The sequence below is a fragment of the Danio rerio genome, chromosome 1 (genome assembly GCF_049306965.1).
Source record: "Danio rerio strain Tuebingen ecotype United States chromosome 1, GRCz12tu, whole genome shotgun sequence".
Classification (NCBI taxonomy): Eukaryota; Metazoa; Chordata; class Actinopteri; order Cypriniformes; family Danionidae; genus Danio; species Danio rerio.
Genome location: NC_133176.1, coordinates 5,499,019 through 5,522,203, shown reverse-complemented (window position 1 = coordinate 5,522,203; position 23,185 = coordinate 5,499,019). Strand labels below are relative to the sequence as shown.

At 34.1% G+C, this 23,185-nt stretch overlaps 1 long non-coding RNA gene across 1 annotated transcript in view; it reads left to right on the top strand.

Annotated features, from left to right (window-relative positions):
* The window catches only part of LOC141384400 (uncharacterized), a 68,493-nt gene extending 47,389 nt beyond the window's left edge, over positions 1-21,104 (top strand). The window contains exons 3-4 of the long non-coding RNA XR_012405397.1: positions 19,238-19,300; positions 19,439-21,104. This is a non-coding gene — a long non-coding RNA (uncharacterized lncRNA). The remainder of the gene's footprint in view (positions 1-19,237; positions 19,301-19,438) is intronic.
* The last annotated feature ends 2,081 nt before the right edge of the window (positions 21,105-23,185 follow it).

Here is a 23,185-nt window from a genome sequence, read left to right as displayed (position 1 = left end):
TCCCATCCGGGTCACGGCACCAATGTAACCTCCGCTGGTCCTACATCACCTAACCTGCTCCGAGCTGGGATCAAACCAGCAACCTTCCGCATGGGAGTCGGTTGCTCTAGAGGTTTAAGACCATGGCTTCTAGCGTCTGTCGCTAGAGCACCTTTAGAGGTCAGAGGAGTCAGGTTTACCTGCACATCACACACTAGCTGCCATCCGTTTTACTCACACCTCTAAATCTCACTCACATCCGGGTCACGGCACCAATGTAACCTCGCCAGTCCTACATCACCTAACCCAATCCGAGCTGGGATCAACCCAGCGACATTTCGTATGGGAGTCGGTTGATCTAACAAGGAGGCTAAAGACCATGACCTCTAGCGTCTGTCACTAGAGCACCTTTAGAGGTCAGAGGAGTGAGGTTTACCTCCACATCACCTACTAGCTGGCCTCCGTTACACTCACCCCTCTAAACCTCACTCCCATCTGGGTCACGGCACCAATGTAACCCCCACCGGTCCTACATCACCCAACCCACTCCGAGCTGGGATCAACCCGGCGACCTTTTGCATGGGAGTCTGTTGCTCTAACAAGGAGGCTAAAGACCATGGCCTCTAGCGTCTGTCGCTAGAGCACCTTTAGAGGTCAGAGGAGTGAGGTTAACCTGCACAGCACTTACTAGCTGGCCTCCGTCACACAAAGACATGTGGAACAGGTGAATTAAATAAACTAAATTGGCCTTAGTGTATGAGTGTGTATAGTTGTTTCCCAGTACTGGGTTGCAGCTGGAAGGACATCCGCTGTGTTAAACACATGCTGGGTAAGTTGGCGGTTCATTCCGCTGTGGTGACCCCAGATTAATAAAGGGACTAAGCCGAAGAAAATTTAGTGAATGAAAGATTTATTTAATTAATTATTGATTATATAAATATAAATGGAGTTACAGCAGCTGGTAAAAACAGGGCATGTTAGGAAGATAATTAATCCAAGGGGGGGAAGTATTTATTTATTTAAGCTTACTTGCTTAATAAGGAAGAAAAAAGGATGGAAGAAAGGAAGAAATAAAGGACATTATGCACGAATAATGTTTTCATTTAGGTTATTTCACCAAAAATGTATTTCTTAACACTTCTGCTTTTGAATTAAACGAATGGTAATGTGTTGTCAAAAAATTCTCTAAATATGTAAATAGGCTACTTTTTGCTATATTATGAAAAAAATGTTAAGGGCAACATTTTTTATATAGATGGAGAACATGTGGGCAACATAGTGGCTCAGTGGGTAGCATGATCACCTCACAGCAAGAAGGTTGCTGGTTTGAGTCTCTGCTGGGTCAGTTGGCGTTTCTGTGTGGAGTTTGCATGTTCTCTCCGTGTTGGCGTGTGTTTTCTCCGGGTGCTCCAGTTTCCCCCAAACGTCTAAAGACATGCGCTATAGGTGAATTGGGTAAGCTAAATCGTCCTTAGTTTATGTGTGTGAATGAAGGTGTATGTGTGTTTCCCAGTGATGGGTTGCAGCTGGAAGGGCATCCGCTGCGTAAAACATATGCTGGTTAAGTTGGCGGTTCATTCATGTGGTGACCCCAGATCAATAAAGGGACTAAGTCGAAAAGAAAATGAATAAATGCATATATATATATATATATATATATATATATATATATATATATATATATATATAAACATGTTGTTTTTTTATTCAGAATTCATTTTCATTCAGAAGGGTACTATTTTGTCTGACGGCTCACCGGTCAGGCATACATCCGCACTAAACAATCAAAGTGAAAATTATCATAGCTTGCGTATTAAAGTTAATACGCAATTAAAGTTGTTGTTTTGTTTTTTGTTTTTTAAATCGCGCGATAAGAGTCTTGCGTTAACGCAGCATTTAACGCCGATAACGGCCCACCATATATTTCCATGAATTATCTTTAAATATATACTAATCGAGTATGTATTGTCTTGTGATATAATTGGTTCATTCACATTGATAAAACCCAGTGATTGTATATTAAGATGTTTTTTTTTTTTTTTTAATGCTACATGTCTTACAGTGTTTGTTAGAGGTGAAATTATGGGCACAGTTGTTTACTAAGAACACATAATAATATGATCCTTGGCTTTTATGTTTCAAAGTAAAAAAAAACAACATTTTAAGCCCATTTTCTCAATGTGTCAGAACAGGGGACATGCTGTTCATATTTGTCTTGATGGGAATAAATAACTGCTACATTAAAATTAAAAGTCTACTCAACCTAATGCTATTTCCATTAGTGACCATGTTATTTTCCTTGAGCTGCTAAAATGTTGCCATGACAAGAAAGCAGGAGGAAATTTGGTCAGTCTCTGAGAGCACAAATTTGTATATTTGAGCTGCAAACTGACTGACCTGAACTCAATTTGATGTATTAAATGAGTAGCCTGAAATGAACTGTATATGGTCTAATATTTCCAGTATTTAAAAAAAAAAAATAGTTGTGCAAATCTATGCTTACTATAATGGCTAATATTGTTCAAAATGCATTAGTGCACTGAATGTGTTTTAGATTAGAACTACAAAGTACATAAAAAAATACAAAACTACAAACATGGCAGATGCAAAGATCTTGATTGATATACTATCAAACTATTTATTTCATATTTTTAAGTTATAATTCATCTGCTACAACATCAGCTTTTGTGAAGTCACATATTTGGTCTGAATGAAGTAAGTGTCTGGTGCATAGATAACTTTTTTTTTTTTTTCCTTTTTGCTACATGTGGCTTGAGTAAAAATACAAAAGTCCTTGATTTTTTTGATACCTAAACTGTTCATTCTCTTATAATCACACAGATAATCATGGCAATTGCATTGAAAACATGTGAATACATTCTCACGCTAAACTCCATCCGTTTGTTTACTGGAAACTTACTTTAAATGAGTATTTGAATCAGTGAGATAATTATTGGAGACTCACCTTGAACAGATCATTTAAATCAGGCAGTTGTTTATTGGAGACTCCCTCAGAATAGATCATTTGAATCAATAAGTTGTTTACTTGAGACTCAATGTGAAAGGATCATTTGAATCAGTGAGTTGTTTACCAGAGACTCGCTCTGAAAGGATCATTTGAATCAGTGAGTTGTTTACCAGAGACTCACTCTGAAAGGATCATTTGAATCAGTGAGTTGTTTACCAGAAGCTCGCATTGAATGGGTCATTTGAATCAGTGAGTTGTTTACCAGAGACTCCCTCTGAATGGGTCATTTAAATCAGTGTGTTGTTTACCAGAGACTCACTCTGAATGGGTCATTTAAATCTGTGTGTTGTTTACCAGAGACTCACTCTGAAAGGATCATTTGAATCAGTGAGTTGTTTACCAGAAGCTCGGATTGAACGGGTCATTTGAATAAGTGAGTTGTTTACCAGAGACTCCCTTTGAATTGGTCATTTGAATCAGTGAGTTGTTTACCAGAGACTCTCTTTGAATTGGTCATTTGAATCAGTGTGTTGTTTACCAGAGACTCACTCTGCAAAGATAATTTGAATCAGTGAGTTGTTTACCAGAGACTCCCTCTGAATGGGTCATTTGAATCAGTGTGTTGTTTACCAGAGACTCACTCTGAAAAGATCATTTGAATCAGTGTGTTGTTTACCAGAGACTCACTTTGAAAAGATCATTTGAATCAGTGAGTTGTTTCCAGAGACTCGCTCTTAAAGGATCATTTAAATCATTGAGTTGTTTACCAGAAACTCGCTCTGAAAGGATTATTTGAATCAGTGTTTTGTTTACCAGAAACTCGCTCTGAATGGGTCATTTGTATCAGTGAGTTGTTTACCAGAGACTCACTCTGAAAGGATTATTTGAATCAGTGAGTTGTTTACCAGAGACTCACTCTGAAAGCTTCATTTGAATCAGTGAGTTGTTTAACAGAGACTCACTCTGAAAGCTTCATTTGAATTGGTGAGTTGTTTACCAGAGACTCACTCTGAATGGGTTATTTAAATCAATGAGTTGTTTACTTGTTTACAGATTGTTTTTTACAGATTGTTTACAGTGCATTATTTACACGTTTTTTTATTTTATTTTAAATGAATGTACAACAATTAAAAAAAAAAAAATCTAATTGTCATTATGTGGTATTGTGTGTGGAATTTTGAGGAAATAAATTAATTTAATCCATTTAGGAATAAGGCTGTTACATAAAAAAATGTGGGGAAAGTGAAGCATTATAAGTACTTTCCGGATGCACTCTATACTGAAGTACAGTATTGAAGTAATAATACTTAATATCACGCTACATCTGTTTATTATTCAAGTTGGCGACTGATTATTACTATGGCGGAGTGAATGAGTGAATTGAAAGTTGTTTGTGTCATCGTCTCATTGTGCGTTAGACACAAACCCGCTTGTCTTCCCCTGAACTCTGTCAAACTGCTATTGATTTTTCCTCGTGTCTCCAGAAATGTTGTACAAGAATGCTGTGATCACAATTACCTTTCGTCCTCGGCGCGGTTCTGCTTTGTGTCGTAGTGTTTTTTTTTCTTCTTTCTTCCTCCACAAGAGTATAAATCAAAGTATGGTCGGGTTTTGAAGTGCTCACCTGCAACAAACCATTTAAATCCCACCCCAGGGGCCGAATGTTATTGACTTCAATTAACTCTGGAGATTGTGACTGTGAAAATCAAGCTGTGATGCCGAAAGTGAGCTTGCTGAAAATATCTGCTGACCCGACTTGCATTTTCCATTCCTCTCTGGATTTTATTGGGCGATTCAGCTATTTGCATAATTAAATATAATTGTTTCTCTGAGCCTAATGGTGCGCTCCATCACACTGTTTATGGATCGGATGTGATTGGAGAGTTATAAAGCTCTTAAATATCCACGAGCGCATACAGTGTAGAGTTGTGCTTATGGACATAAGAATAGCACTGCGGGGGCCGAAGTGCTTTTCGGCCATTATTTATTCATGTCACCTCTTTTTTTACGTCATCTGTGTAGGCTTTGTGTAGGCTTTTAAATATTGGTAATGTTTTAAATTGGCTTTTTCTTTTTAATTAGTCTGTAAAGTAATTGATTTGTGTAATTGTAGGGTTGACTTGAAAATTAATGTGTGTTTTTCACCCTCACTATAAAATATAATGATGCTGTCTTGTAAAGCAGAGATGTTTCAAAAAACAATAAAGGTCTATGATTTAGACACATTTTATTATTTAAATATAACATACTTCAAGTAAATATCAACAGGAGACATACATTTCTTAATTCAGCCATTTATTTGTTTATTTATTTATTCATTTATTTATTTATTTATTTATTTATCTGTTTTAATTATTTATTTGATTTATTTATTGATTTGTTTGTTTGTTTGTTTTATTTGTTTATTTTTATTCATTTTTATTTTATTTAATATGTTTTTTTTTTTTTTAGCATCATGTTTTATTTAAATACTCCAAATAAATATAGATAAACAGGACACATTAATTTATGCTGTTTATCCAGATTCATTTATTCATTCGTTCGTTCGTTCATTCGTTCATTTAATTAAATAATTAATTAATTTTGATTTATTTTATTTCATTTTATTTTTACTAACTCTCATGTTGTTTTTTAAACACTCCAAATAAATATAAACACAATACATGAATTTATGCTGTTTACTCTGATTCATCCATCCATCTATCCATTTATTTTTATTTTTATTTTGTTTTGTTAAATTTTTATGACTTACCATGTTTTATTTAAATACTCCAAATAAATATAAATGAACAGGACATATGAATGTATGCTCTTTATCCAGATTTATTTATTTATTTATTTATTTGTTTGTTTGTTTGTTCGTTCGTTCGTTTGTTCGTTCGTTCGTTCGTTCGTTCGTTCGTTCATTTATTTATTTATTTAATTTTTGGATTTATTTTGATTCATTTTATTTCATTGTTTATTTTTACTAACCCTCACACAATACATGGGTATATGCTGTTTACCCAGATTTATTTATTTTTATTTTTTGTATTATCTTTTTACTTACCCTCATGATTTGTTTAAATACTTCAAGTAAATAAAAAATAAACATGAAACATTAATTTTAAATTTGTTTTGTATTTTATTTTTGTTTACCATAATGTTTTATTTAAGTACTTCATTCATTCATTCATTCATTCGCTCTTTCATTCATTCATTCATTCATTCATTCATTCATTCATTCATTCATTCATTCATTCGCTCTTTCATTCATTCATTCATTCATTCATTCATTCATTCATTCATTCATTCGTTTTCTTTTCAGCTTAGTCCCTATATTAATCAGGGGTCGCCACAGCGGAATGAACCACAAACTTATCCAGAGCATGTTTTACGCGGTGGATGCCCTTCCACCTGCAACCCATGACTGGGAAACACCAATACACCCTCATTCTCTCTCACACACACACACACACACACACTCATACACTAAAGACAATTTAGCGACCTTGCTTTGAGGCGATCGTGCTACCCACTGTGCCACCTTGACGCCTTAAGTACTCCGAATAAATATAAATAAAAAGGAAACATAAATTTAAATACTTGGTTACACATGGTATTTATTCATTTAGCTAATTTAGATTATTTTTTTTATTTTTTTATTCTCATGTTTATTTTTTTTTTTTAATGTCTGTTCACTGAAAATCTTGATGGGGTGTTGATGTGTTGTTGAAGAATACAAATATGTTTTTTTTTCAGGAATTCTCCTTGTGTTTCAACTCATGAACATCAGCATATGGGTTTGGAAGGACATAAGGAGGAGTAAAAATGACATGATTTCCATGTTCGGGTGAACTTTAATTAGTTTTATTGGAATGAGATTTCAGCAGTTGTCACTTGGCAGCAGATTGAGCAACAATCTGTGCATCAGACAGCCTCAGTTATAGCCGTGACAGGCTGATGATAAACACAAATATGAGCAGCAGGTGAATTTATCTGAACTTTCTCCAAAAACAAATCCCAGATGTCTTTATTTCAGGAAGGCAACAATGGCACATCTTAAAAAGGTTCTACTTCATATTCTGTGAGATAGATGGATAGATAGATAGATAGATAGATAGATAGATAGATAGATAGATAGATAGATAGATAGATAGATAGATAGATAGATGGAAAGATGGATAGATAGATAGATAGATAGATAGATAGATAGATAGATAGATAGATAGATAGATAGATAGATAGATAGATGGAAAGATGGATAGATAGATAGATAGATAGATAGATAGATAGATAGATAGATAGATAGATAGATAGATAGATAGATAGATAGATAGATAGATAGATGATGGATGGATGGATGGATGGATGGATGGATAGATAGATAGATAGAACAGGTATAAATTAATAAATATGATCATAAACATAACTGTTAACTGCTAAAAATAGACAATAGAAAATGTATAAAAATAAATATTATTATTAACATAACTATTATTTGCTAAAGACAGCAAGAAATAAATGAATGAATAAACATAAATATTATTATAATCACAACTTTCAAGTAATAAAAATAGGCAATACAATAAATAAATAAATAAATAAACAACTGTAAAGTGCTAAAAAACAAATAAATAAATAAAATACACAAATAAATATTAAATATTATCATAAACATAGTTGTTAGCTGAAAACTGGCAATAAATAAACAAATAAATCAATATTATCATAAGCATAACTGTTAACTGCTAAAAACTGGCTAAAAAGTTAATTAAATAAAGAAATAAACGTAGCTGTCAAGTGCTAAAAACCAGCAATGAATACATAAATAAATAAATATTATCATAATCACAACTTTCAAGTGAAAAAAAACAAATGGCAATAAAATAAATAAACAAGCATAACTGTAACCATAAAATAAATATTATCATAAACATAACTGTTAAGTGCAACAATAAATAAATTAATTGTTTAATAAATAAATATAATCATAACTGTCTAGTACTAAAACACGGGAATATATAAATAATAAAATATCATAAACATTCTTGTCAAGTGCAACAATAAATAAATAAATTAGTTCCTTTATTAAAATAATCATAACTGTCTATTACTAAAATCCGGCAATAAATAAATATTATTCATAAATATATAACATTCATTCATTTTCTTTTCGGCTTAGTCTCTTTATTAATCAGGGGTTGCCCTGAACTTATCCAGTTTATGTTTTACACATACAGTATACCGTAATAATATAACTTCCAAGTGCTAAAAACTGACCAAAAATAAATAAATAAATAAAATAATAATAATAATAATAAATGCAATAAATAAATAAATATTACAACTATTCATTTATTATATGTTTGCTTTTCATATTTCCTCTCTAAAACGTTGTGCTGTCATTTAATGCATCACTTCCCAGTTGTTTTTTTTCACTGAATAATTTTAAAGTTTATAACAATGAAGTTCACTGTTCATTATCATGTTATTAAATAAAGAAAATCTGCAGAATCATAAGTACTGCTGTCATCCTCCATAAAGGCAAGTTTAAGGATGAACCCAGATGTGAGCGTGCAGGTGAGTTTGTCCAAAGTTTTTCCAAAAGGAAATCACAGCTGTCTTTATTCAGGAAGGCAAAAACGGCTTGTCTTTGCTGATCATGCGCTGCCTCTGAGCTGCTGTTAATATTGTATGATGGTGTTGTTCTCCATCTTCATCATGAGCCATTAATGTGGCCGGACTGTGTTCAGCTCCAGGGAAACCGCAGGAATAAACATCTGCCATTTGTTTACATCCGTCTTCTGCTCAAACTCTTTGCTCTTGTTAACTTCCAAGTGTGCTGTGCCTTACTTAAACAATGGCTTTTGTTAAAAAATAAAGGATTGGACATATATCATAAAGAATGTTGTAACAAAAATCAACAGCTTGCTCATATTTCTGAAAATAAAATGCAAATTTGAAAAAAGTTTTATAGTTTTTTTTAACTATATAAATAAATTGATTTAAAATAAAATGTTGTTTTTTTATTACAAAACACTTGCAAATGTAATTACAAGGCACAATAATAAAAAAAATAATAATTACACTGTACCGAACTACTGAAATATATTAAGTAGTTTATATAAAAGGCTTTTTTTTTTTTTTTTGGTGACGGCAGCTTAAAGACGCCTCATATTTGGAGAATGAAGTCACATGCATTGCTCAGGTGTGATTTATTCACAGACTTCAACAGAGTGTCAAACTCTTGATGGTTCTGTGTTGTCTTGCTGAGAAACTACGGAGAGGTTCCAGCTGCTGTCTGGGCTTTCACTGCCTTTTTACACCTCCTTTCTTCATGTGTTCCATACTTTTTCCTTTGTCATTTCATATTAATACACATAACTTCATTTGTAAACTAATTAATATTTGTTTTCTTTGCATATTTTAAATTATTTTGATTGTTAATAACATCTGGTAAAAATTTCAAGTCTGTTTTTTATGAAAAAATTATGACGTGTTTAATACTTAACAAGTCACTTATTTATTTACCGACTGTGTGAGATATATATATATATATATATATATATATATATATATATATATATATATATATATATATATATATATATATATATATATATATATATATATATACACAGTATACACACACACACACAAACATAAATATATATTTATACAACAGTTCTGTCTGATTCTCAAATCTGATTGGCTGATAACCGTGCCATATACTGGAATATCAGAACTCCTACAGCCTCTTTACCCTTTGTGTATTACACCGCCCACATACAGCCAGCAAAAAGCCGACACTACAGATCTAAAGTTTAAAAGATGCTTTTAACTGTTTTAACAGCTGTTAAACTGTCACCTTATGATTTGAATCCAATGCGGAAGAAAGTAGTTCCTCATACAAAAGGGTTTTTGAGACTCTCCATGTTTGATTTTGTTTTTATATACACAATTATGTTGTCAAACTGTTGTATAAACGCAATATCACACTCGTAGCAGTGCGATATGGCTGTATATCGGCACTGGTGGGGGCACTAAGGCATGCCTCCCACCAGTGCCGATATACAGCCATATCGCACTGCTAAGAGTGTGATATTGCTCATATATATATATATATATATATATATATATATATATATATATATATATATATATATATATATATATATATAATTTAATTATTTATTTATTTATTTATTTATATTTTTTACCAAAACATAAGTTTCAAAATCTATATTGTATTTTGTGTTTCAGGTCTATTTTTTTTTACGTCACTATATAAATAAACTATTAAACTATGACATGAAATGTTACACCTAGACACTACGTGTCTTTATTAGCAATGCATTCTTGAAATAAATCATGTTTGTTTTTTTTTAAATTACACAGTAAAGTGGACTTAATGCACAAGAAGTTTGAAATACAATAATAAAACAATAAACATATGACGGGCAGCACGGCTGCATGGTGGGTAGCACAATCGCCTTACAGCAAGAACGTCACTGGTTCGAGCCCCGGCTAGGTCAGTTGGCATTTATGTGTGGAGTTTGCATGTTGTCCCCGTGTTCATGGGGGTTTCCTCTGGGTGCCCAAAAACATTTAGTGTATGTGTGTGAATGAGTGTGTATGGATGTTTTCTAGTGATGGGTTACAGCTGGAAGGGCATCTGCTGTGTAAAACATATGCTGGATAAGTTGGCGGTTCATTCGCTGTGGCAACACCAGATTAATAAGGGGATTTAGCCGAAATGATGAGTGATGAATAAACAAATGCCATTCAATCAATGAATGAGCAATAATCTTGAGGACAGATAACGGTAAGATACATATTTTAATTACAAAATGCAGTCTCTCAAAGTATGTATTACTTGTATTATATTAATTTAACCAGCAAAATATAAATAATATACTAATAAAAGTAAAAGTATATGTCCAAATCTAATTTTAGACCCACAGTTACACTGAAAGAGATGTATGCATACACATGTAAGCCTTTGCACATTACATTTATATTTATTGCTATATTTTAATTGTGGTATTGATCGTTTTGCAGATATTTCTCTCCTGTGCCACATCTTATTCTATTTCCTCTCATTTTAAAATAATTTAAAATCAAATCAATATTTCCCTCTTCCATTTATTAAAATATTTAACGATTAGCCACATAATAAGTAGAAGATTGCACATTCGCAAAGCAAACCCCTTCAGGGTGATTCAAAACCTCCCTGTCTGTGTTTATTTGTTAAACATTGTCTCTTATTATCTTGTATTTGTAGATGTACATGTAAATTCACATGAATAACAAGAATAACACCATACTGCGTTACAAACCCTCTTTCAGATCTTTCTAGAGGGCACGAAGCCCAGATGTTTAATCTAAATCTAATCTCTGTTTTGTGCATCTGCAGGCCACATTTGGACCCCCTCTTTTTTCTCTGCACTGAAATGTTTATTATGATATTTGAGTAATTATGGCTGAAGAGAAGCTCGAATGGAAATAAAAGAACACACATTTTTTGTTGCTATTGTTATTATTATTTTTTTAATTAAAAACCTTAAGTTGATAGTGCATGCAGTAACACAATAAAATGAATATCTGCTCTGATAATTTTTAATTCAACAACAACAACAACAACAACAACAATAATAATAATAATAATAATGATAAATATTAATAATAATATTTATTTTCTATGTATTATTATTATTATTATTAAAAACCTTAAGTTGATAGTGCATGCAGTAACACAATAAAATGAATATCTGCTCTGATAATTTTTAATTCAACAACAACAAAAATAATAATATTTATTTTCTATGTATTATTATTATTAGTATTATTATTATTATTATCAAAAAAATCACCTGAGCAAAATAATGAATAGATTATTTTATATTGTATTATATTGTATTATTTAAAATAAAAATTAAATAAAAAATGTATTCATTTTGATGTATTCATTTTCTTTTCGGCTTCATTGCGCCACCGTGCTGTCCCATTATTATTATTATTATTATTATTATTATTATTATTATTATTATTATTATTATTATTATTATTATTATTATTATTATTATTATTATTATTATTTAATAAATCACATGAGCAAAATAATTAATAGATTATTTTATATTGTATTATATTTTAAAATAAAAAATAAATTTAAATAATAATAATAACAATAGTTATTGTTGTTATTATAACAGTTGTTGTTGATGTTGTTGTTATTATTATTATTATTTCTATTATTATTATTATTATTATTATTATTATTATCACCACCATCATCTTATTAGTGTCACTGATGAAGTTTCCATTGCTAGTTTTTACATTTATGGATATAAAATTGATTGCAAATCCCTGTTTGTATTCCCAAATATAGTTTTGCAACACAATCATAGTCTGTTTTATAGGATTGAATATGTCAGTAAAGCCAGAATTCACAAATTAGATTTTCAGCAATTCTCTGTTCGCTGGTAGAGATTTAATTCACTTAAGCAAATTAGTTTATACAAGTGGATTCTTATTTTGTTACAAGGATCTTAATAATATCAGTATTCCTCTCCTTTGTTGTCTTGTATTGCACGTTAAAAAGAAGCATTTAACTGAACAGAAAAAAAACACGTTAAATAGACGCACGGACGGACGGTGATAGATAGATTTAAAACTAGTTTAAAGACTTGTGATGTTTTATTTATTTATTTATTTTTTGTAAACTTAGTTATTTAAATAACTCTTTTAATTTATTTAAGCTAAATGTGCAAGTCACCTTTCACATCTTTTTTTTTTTTTTTTTTTTTGTGTGTGTTATAATTTACTTTTCCAGTTTAAATCCATGGAAAGCCATTAAATAGCCCACAGCATCAGGTTCCCATGGTGACATTTTGACTAGTACAGTCTGGCAGTAACCGTACAGTATGCTGCCGGGGCATGTTGTGCACAAGAACAGAAGATGGACATAACTGAAGCCTTTTTTTTTTTTCTTGACAATAATGGTGGGCACATTCAATAGCTTTCTGTAGCCAAGACTTTGGTTTGTTGTGTGTGTGTGTATACAGAAATGCTCTCTGGAGTACAAAGTCTGACACTAAACCAAATGTCCTCTATGAAACAATTGGTGCTTTTTTTCTCTCTCCAGTAAACACTGCTGTTGTAAGAAACAACTAAAACGGCCATTGTGATTTCTTAAGCAACCATGTGCATTTTGCACAAAGTGTGGTTCTACCAATCGTGTGTGTACTTTGAATTGTTCAATACTGATGTTTTAATAAGACTTAAATATGCAATATTGAAATAATGACAACATGCACAACTTTCTACTTATGATCTTTACAGACGTAATTACACGCGATAAAACATATCAATTTCAGGCTAAATTGGCTAAATTGTCCTTAGTGTATGAGTGTGTGTATGAATGTGTGTGTGGATGTTTCCCAGAGATGGGTTGCAGCTGGAAGGGCAGCTTTATTAAAAAAAAGCTTAGATTTGTCCACCTGTCAGGATTTAGACCATATGGGGCACAGCATGCATGTTTGGACATAACTCAGTTTTTTGACCACACTTCTTTATTATTGTTCATTTATTCGTTTGCTGGAAATTAGAACTGAATTCAGAAATAGTTTTGAAACAAATCTTTGCGCTTAACAGCCTAAATTAATTATTTATAGGCTAATGGATATCTGTGCGTACAAGGTTTGCCTATCCACGAGAGCGAAAGTAAAAGTAGATAATGAGAAGGCTCATCTCATTCTCGCGCTGCAGATGCTCTGTTTAACTGTTCTCTTGCTAGTGAAACGCTCAGTTTTTCCACTTACAAATTTCGCCATGTAAATAGCAAATGCGCTATGGCGCAACGCAACTGGCTCTTAAAGGGAGTGGGAGATGAAACTCTTGATTGGTTTATTCTCAAAACACCCCTATCACTCATTAAGAGAATAAGCTCAGCCCTTTTAGAAAAGTGGATCTTTTCCGTCCTTATTTTAGCAAAAGTCAATTCTGACAATCCCTAATTGCTTTTGTGCTTTGCATTTTGCGCATGGATTGTCAAAATAAAGCCCCTAATGTTGTTTTGACATCATACATGCAATTTCAGACTGAATATTTAAATTAGCATGTCACTGATTAAAAATGAATGAATGTGCAAATATAAAACCAACTTTACCCCAAAGTTTACCCCAAATCGAACAAGGTGTTACAAGTGAAGTCTTTGAATACTTAAACCATGGCATTAAGATTTTGAAAATATTGTATTACATTGTCATATCAAAGGCATTCTGTTTTAAACTCGGATTTATTAAATGCAGTTTACTCATTTACTTATTAAATAGAGAAGAGAGCGCATTTTGTTCTGTTCCAAACAACCATTTCATAATGTTAAACATGAGTGCACTTTAAAACCTTAAAATAAATACAATTTCTGTAATCGCCAACCATGACTTATCCTATAACACTGATCTTTACGACTGACACGTTGATGTATTTCCACATCTCTCTCAACTGCCTCCTGTATGAACTTTATAAGGTTATTTTGCCATTCATCATCAGCTCTCCACTGTAATTAAAGCTGCATCTGTTGAGTGTGAAGTGTCCAACCTTCAACCTTCATGTGTTTTTTTTATGTTAAGTAAGTGCATCATTCTGGTATCTGAAGTGCACTCTTTATTCTTGAAGTTTTCAGTGTGAACACGCTACTTGAATTTGTTTTTCAATCATGTTGTAACTCACAATAGCACCATAAAATACACCAAAAAATGCAACACAAAAAAAAATCACAAAAGGAATTGATTTTATTGATGTGTAGAAGCCATGCAATTATGAGGAACAGATGCAGATTCCAGCTTTTATTCAGCAGCTTTCTTCTCCTTTCTTAGTACTGGCGACTCAAGTTCAGGGTTTTATAGCAGTTAAATCAAATCACTGGCTTTTGCCTGCTTTGACACACACATACACAAAAACGCACATACTCCTTACCAATTCATATGGTGTGTTCTTAACTTAAAGTGTCACTGCACAGACTGAACAACAAGATTTACCTCTTTGAGTCGGAGGAAGAGTTGAAAACAGTGGAGAATGCTGAATACACTCTGCTTCCCAGATAGTCAAACACACTATTTTTGTGCTGACTGGTACACAGTTAATCACAGCTTGACTTATGACATTTACTTTGACTTAGTGAGCCACATAGGGATGGATATCGTTAAGGTTTTAGTGGCATTACTACTTTTATCGATACCACTTATCAGTTCGGTACTTTAACGGTTCTCTTATCGGTATTTTTTGTAGTGTTTTTTTTTTATGAAGAAAGAAAATTGAACAGAATTAACAACTTTATTTTATAATAACGTTTTTAATGTAAATATTGTGTGCCGGTCGCACACAAGAAGCGCCTCTTGGCAACGTGCATTTCGGAGTTCTGGGCATGGGTTTCTGTTGGGGTGCAGTTGTGTTTGCCCTGGTGGAGGCTTGTGAGTTCTGTAATGCTTGGCGCTGCGTAGCGCGACGATTCGGAACACTTCATGTTTCTGCCGTGCCACTGACAGTGTTTAATGTGCCGTGCTGTGGCTTATCCGGTGCCTCAGTCAAAGTTAATTCAGTGTGTGTGGTTATTAATCGGCACTTGTACACCGAGACTATACAAATTATACAAAGACACAAATGATTTTGTACTCTCTGCTTGCTCTGTGTCCAAGTCGTACATGTAGCGCCGGATGCTGATCATAGCTTAGCTTCTCTCTCTCTGCCTGTCTGTTGCAAACACAGAGCATGGGTGCTCTTGGCTCCGCCCCCTTGTTACGTTGGGCGGGAAGCCGAATAAATTTTCATGTGAAGAAAATACACGCCCCTAAAACAGCGAGCTGTGTACACACCCACAGTATGATACTATTGAACGCATTATAATAAAAACAGCTAAACTGTGTGTTGAACTAAACCTAAACTGGCACACTCAGAACAACCATAAAATTAATATTAAATCATAATAAAGGGGTAAACTATGTGCCCTTTAATACGGCCCTTATTTCCGTTTTTGGTATAAGATTGCAGAAGAATGGTTTGACTAGAAATGTACAGTTTTTTTACCATCATGCTGATAACTTTTTAGTCATACGGCAAAACTACAGTTCGAACTGATGTGATTAAAACCCATTCTTACTAGTGATGGGTCGTCCATGAACGATTCGTTCATTTTGAACGAATCTTCAATATGACTCGGGAACTACGAGTCCTCTCAGGGAGTGATTCGTTCATTCGCGCGTGCGCACATTTGTGCAGGTAGTATCGTTAATTTCAAGTCTTCATCACATTGGCAGAAGCCAATCATATGCGTTTAGAGCCGGAAAAAGAATTGATCCGCTCACCTCTCGAGTCCTCTATCGGGTCTGAGTCACTCTTTCCTCACGGGCCAATCATATGCGCTTAGAGCCGGAAAAAGTTTTGATCAGTTCATCTCTCGAGTCCTCTATCGGGTTTGAATCATTCGTTCCTCACGGGCAATGAAACGCGTTTAGGGCTGGAAAAAGAATTGATCCGTTCATCTCTCGAGTCATCGGGTTTGAGTCATTCTGTCACGTGATGAACGAACGATCATGGCTCCTACCGGCTTATGCTGTGCATTGATTAAGATTATATGTGACTGTCAGTGTAACGTGAATGAACCCCTGACATTTGAAGACATGGAGAGGTGAGCTGAGCAAAGAGACAACAATACCTTCATAGATAAAAGAGCAGGTAAACATTGAATTAATATTTTCTCCTTTTTATATTCTATTTATGACTTATTTGTCGTGCAATCAACCTTTTAGGCTTGTTGTTGTTGTCTTTTAACCTTTGTTGCTTGTTGATGTGTTTGGAAGCAGTTCGTAACATTTTAATAATATTTTGGCAAATTGAACCAAATGAACCAAATGACTCGAAAAAAGAAAAAAATGAACGAGACTGAAAGATCCGAAATAAAATGTAAAATGATCCGAACTTCCCATCACTAATTCTTACATCCCCAATGCATACACAAGAAGTCCAATTCTGAACCAAATAAATATATTCACCACTTGAAATTTGTTTTAATGTGATTTCAGTCTGTGCCCTTGATCATAAACCAGACAAACAGCTCAACCGCCCACACTTTTGGCATAGTTCACCTCTGTACCAACCCGATGCAATCAAAACCCAAAAGAGCACCTTTCTTTTCAGCAATATTGTTCCTCTAATGAATCACAGTTTGGCTTCTGAGGTTGAGCGTTTCATGTAAAAACTCTGCCTTGGGAAAATCTGTCACTCAGCCAGGAAACTTACCTTTTCAACGAGGTGTGCAACACACTTTCAAGCCTGTCTTGAGTTGGAAATGACCTTTTTTATCTTGTTTTAGAAGCTGACGAGCGGGGGAACTTGAGCGGCTGACGTGAATGTCAGACGAGCCGTGTTGTTTGTTAAAATGGTGACAGCGTTTATATTGAAAGGCGATGAGCTTGGTGATGAGCAGGAAGGCGCAGTGCTTTCTGGGCGACTGTTTCCGTCAGCGAGTGAAGGAAGACCACTGTCACGGAGCCTGTGTGACAGGTAGAGAAGATCCCGCTGAAGGCCATTAAAAATATAGGCAGTGACAGCCCTCTTACACTTGAGTCATTAGCAGGCACCGGCTAATGATAACTGGGTGTAAGTTTGGTGGCCATCACAACTGTGGCTCTGACACTTCGAGATCTGCTCTTGTATTATTATTCGTTTTTTTTTTTTTTTTTGAAAGCGTTTGATGGTAAGAGAGTGAGAAAGAAGAACTGAGATATGAGGCTCTTGAGGGGTGGTAAATGTTTAAAATGAACTGTACATTATTTGATAATGCTTAAAGCAAGACATGTATAGTATAGAATAAAACGTCAGAAGCTATTTGTCAAAATGCAAATAGATAAAAAGAAACACTAATGTGTACACTACCTGACAAAAGTGGTGTCGTCTATCCAAGGTTTAGGAACAACACATAATAACTTGACTTGTAGTTGATCCTTTGGTATCAGAAGTGGCCTAAATGAAAGGTAAAGGGCTCTAGATTACGCTTATTTGACCAAAATAAAATATGATCATGCCTTAATTTTTAATTATTTAATTAGGACAGTAAGCTCTGACTTTGCTTAGACAATAGTCTTGTCACTTAACAGAAATAATGTCAAGTATAGAATATAAAGTCATGGTGCAGTGGAAAAAGAGTTAATATTGTGTCTGACTCCATCATGAGCTTGGAGGACTGCATCCATACATCTCTGCAATGACTCAAATCACTGATTAATAAAGTCATCTGTAATGGCAAAGAAAGCGTTCTTGCAGGACTCCCAGAGTTCATCATTCTTTAGATTCATCTTCAATGCCTCCTCCTCCATCTTACCCCAGACATGCTCAATAATGTTTATGTCTGGTGACTGGGCTGGCCAATCCTGGAGCACCTTGACCTTCTTTGCTTTCAGCAACTTGGATGTGGAGGCTGAAGTATGAGAAGGAGCGCTATCCTGCTGGAGAATTTGCCATCTACTTTGGTTTGTAATGTAATGGGCAGCACAAATGTCTTGACACCTCAGGCTGTTAATGTTGCCATACACTCTGCAGATCTCTCACACCCCCTATACTAAATGTATCCCCAAAACATGATATTTCCTTCTACAAACTTTCTGATTTCTGTAAGAATCTTGGGTCCATTCTGGTTCCAGTAGGTCTTCTGCAGTATTTATGATGATAGGGATGCAGTTCAACACATGATTCATTGGAAAAATCTGTATATATATATATATATATATATATATATATATATATATATATATATATATATATATATATATATATATATATATATATATGTGTGTGTGTGTGTGTGTGTGTGTGTGTGTGTGTGTGTGTATATATATATATATATATATATATGTATGTGTGTGTGTGTGTGTGTGTGTGTGTGTGTGTGTATATATATATATATACATATATACAGATTTATATATATATATATATATATATATAAATCTGTATATATATATATATATATATATATATATATATATATATATATATATATATATATATATATATATATATATATATATATATATACACACACACACACTGAATATGGAATACTAAACATATCGGTTACAATATGGGAATAAATTATGATGATTCATCTAAAGATAATGTCCCAATTTAGGTTAATGTATACCAGCAGATTACTTTTTTCTTTATGCAAATAACTTTTTCTTTGTGTATTTTTGTTCTTCTTTCCTCATTTTTAGGCTGAAATGGTACCTGTGCTTTTTTTTTTTTTGACAGGTTTCCCAAAAATTTACCAAGAGACTACCTCTGTAATGGCTGCATGAGTCACCATTGGAGCAGGTGAAATATGCGCAGCTGGAAGAGCACGTCAAATTAATTCTATATTACTAAACCATATAACTTTAACTCAATTAACTGTATAGCATCATGATCATTAATTCCGAACCCTAACCCTAAAGTTGTTGTCTATTTTATTAGCTTTTTGCAAAAGCAGCTCATCATCTTCAGGCGATATACAACCCTTTGCTTTGCTTTGCATCATGCTAAACAGCACCCGAGAACTGAGGTAATGAAGACTAAAGTCAGAATAATAATCCAGCAAGCGGAAGTCTCCATTTAGCCTCAACATTATGATGAAATACTTGAGCACCAAGAGGAAATATCACCACTGTACTGGTCACAATCATCACACACCTCAAATAAACCAGTAATCGTCCCATTTCTGAGGATATCCTGACCCGCCATCAGGGGAGGATGATGACTTTTGGCAGATCGCGACACGGTTCACCAGAGCACCATTTCAAACGCCATGCCATGAGACACTAAAATGACCTTTCCAACAGGAGTCTCATATCTTGCTTATATCTGTGGCTTATCAACAGCAGCTGATGCTCATTTCAAGCTGTAGATGTGGAAATTTACCGCTGCTTGCTTCATCATCCACATTGGCCGTCAGTGGCCAGCAAAATAAAGCAGCGCGTAGGCAACTTTAAGGGAGCCGCGGACTTGACATCCAAATGAATCTGCAAGAGGACATGAATTGTGACACTGACTGTCCATTCGCTTTTTAGACGGGATATAGTTAGACTCGCATGAGGGACGCCACGAATGGAGCACACACTCGCATATACATACAGTACATATCAAGCAGTGTATTCCAGTGCAGCCACGCCACAAATTTGACTGTTCCACATGACTGAGCGCTCTAATAGTCAGCCGTTCACTCCGACACATGAGTGCTAAAACCTTGTAATTTCCACTTTGCATGTTGGAACATTTCTCTCAGTCTTTTCAGATTATTTCTCTGCTCGTCACATTCTAGGGAGCGTAATGGAGGAAGCTTTTATGAAAAGTCAATGGGAGAAACGCTTAGAGGAGGTGTTGATTCAATAGTAACGTTACAAATCTGCGACTACATTTACATGGACATCACTAATCGAATTATTTGCCTTAATCTGAATTAGACAATACTATGATTAAGGTGTTCGCATGAGTTTCTTTTTGATGTTCCTGTTATGATCTTGTTTTACATTGTATAGCACATAATTCAGTTAAAGTCATTGCTTCACTGCTCTATCCACGTTGCCTTCTGAGTTTCATGTATTTCAGGTGTTTCATTTTTAATTTGTCGACTTTAAATGGAGTTTGGGACTTTTACTTTCATTCAGGAACATTTTATGGATGCCTCCGTGACAAACGAGATATTGGATGCGAGCAGAGATGGGTAGAGTGTCCAAAGTCTATACTCAAGTAAAAGTGTGAGTGCTTGCGGAGATTTTTCTCAAGTAAAAGTAAAAATAACAACCTTAAAAGTTACTCGAGTAAGAGTAAAAAAGTATCTGATGGAAAATGTATATATACAGTTGAAGTCAGAATTATTAGTCCTACCTGAATTATTGCCCGCCTGTTTAATATTTACCCAATTTCTGTTCAACCGAGAAGATTTTTTCAACACATTTGTAAACATAAAAGTTTTAATAACTCATTTCTAATAACTGATTTATCTTATCTTTGCCATGATGACAGGACATAATATTTTACTAAATATTTTTCAAGACACTTAACTAGGTTAATTAGGTTAACTAGGCAGGTTAAGGTAATTAGGCAAGTTATTGTATAACTATGGTTTATTCTGTAGACTACCAAAAAAAAAAAATAGCTTAAAGAGGCTAATAATTTTGTCCCTAAAACGATTTTTAAAAATTAGTAACTGATTTTATTATAGCCGAAATAAAACAAATAGGACTTTTTCCAGAAGAAAAAATATTATCAGACATACTGTGAAAATTTCCTTGCTCTGTTAAACATCATTTAGGAGATATTTAAAAAAGAAAAAAACTATCAAAGTGCGGCTAATAATTATGACTTTAACTGTGTATATGTATATATATATATATATATATATATATATATATATATATATATATATATATATATATATGTATATATATATATATATAGTTGCACTCTGCAAAATTCCCTCTGTCTTCTCTGTCATCATTTGTTTCACCTTTGCAGGGATGGGTTTTGATGTTGTATCTAGCGATTTGATTACTTTCTCGTGCTAATCGAAATGTATCACATAACTGTTCATTTACCGCCGGAGCGCAAACCTGAGGCTTGCCCGACCCCGTCTAAAATGATAGAAATTAAGTCAAATCTGTCGGCTCCCGTCAGTTTCCTTCAGGTTTTCGATTCAGACCGAAAAATAATACAAAATAAAATAAAATAAATAATCGTTACTTTCATAAATTCAGAGCTTCAACATCCGGCCCCTGATTGGGGATTCCACAATATTTCCAAATTTTAAGGTGCCAAATATAATTCCACAAAGTTACAATTTACATTGTAAAGGAAAGCAATAATAATAATAATTCTATTAGAAAAGGGAGCGTCATGGTGGCGCAGTGGGTTGCATGATCTCCTCACAGCAAGAAGGTCGCTGGTTCAAGCCATGGGTCAGTTGGCATTTCTGTGTGGAGTTTGCATGTTCTCCCCGTGTTCATGTGGGTTTCCTCTGGGGGCTCCTGTTTCCCCCACAAGTCCAAAGACATGCGCTACAGGTGAATTGGGTAAGCTAAATTAGCCGTAATGTATGTGTGTGAATGAGAGTATATGGGTGTTTTCCAGTGATGGGTTGCAGCTGGAAAGTCATCCGCTGCGTAAAGCATATGCTGGATGAGTTGGTGGTTCATTCCGCTGTGGTGACCCCTGATTAATAAAGGGATTAAGCCGTAAAGAAGATAAATGAAACTGTTCATAACAGAGGTAAACATTTAATATTTCTCTTCTTATTAATCAACATTTTCACACTATGAATCTTTAGTCTTTATTGCCGAATTATTAGACTCTTCAGCCAACAGGCAAAGTATATGGATGTGTCTACTGTTTTATTGTGTCTTTCTGAATCATAGATGCATATAAGCTAGATGGCTGCGAAATTTTTTCCTTTGTTATTTATTTATTTATTTTTTGTAATATATAAAATCTTTGGATGTTGTCAGCAGTCTTTAGTTCTTGAAGGATAATGCCGTCAGTGGTGTTTGCTGAGGCAAGCATCGCCATTATATAGGGTTAGGAGGGGTTTTCAAAGGCATTGACCTCAAGTGTTAGACTGTGGTGTGTATCTTATCTCACACTCCGTGCTGCAGATGTGAAACGCTCGTACAGTATCAAGTGTGTTGTGGAGAAGTGATGAGCTGTTACTTTTTTCATCTTTTTTTTTTTGTAATTGGTTTTCATGATTTTCACCTGGTAGACAATAAATGAAGAGAGGAAAGAAATTATTTTGACTTTACTCAGACCTGTGAGAAGTGACGCAGAACACATTAGCAACCGCATAGCAACAAACAAGGAACACTAGAACACCTTTGCATGAGGAGATGTTACATTTAGAGGAGGTCATTAAGTGGTTTTATATTTATTCTATCTATCTATATCTATCTATCTATCTATCTATCTATCTATCTATCTATCTATCTGTCTGTCTGTCTGTCTGTCTGTCTGTCTGTCTGTCTGTCTGTCTGTCTGTCTGTCTGTCTGTCTGTCTGTCTGTCTGTCTGTCTGTCTGTCTGTCTGTCTGTCTGTCTGTTCATCCATCCATCTATCCATACATCTCTGTCTATTTGTCTGTCTATTGATCTATCCATCCATCCATCCATCCATTGTTCTAATATTATTTATTTTCTTTATTTGTTTGTTTATTTAATATTTATTATTTAATTT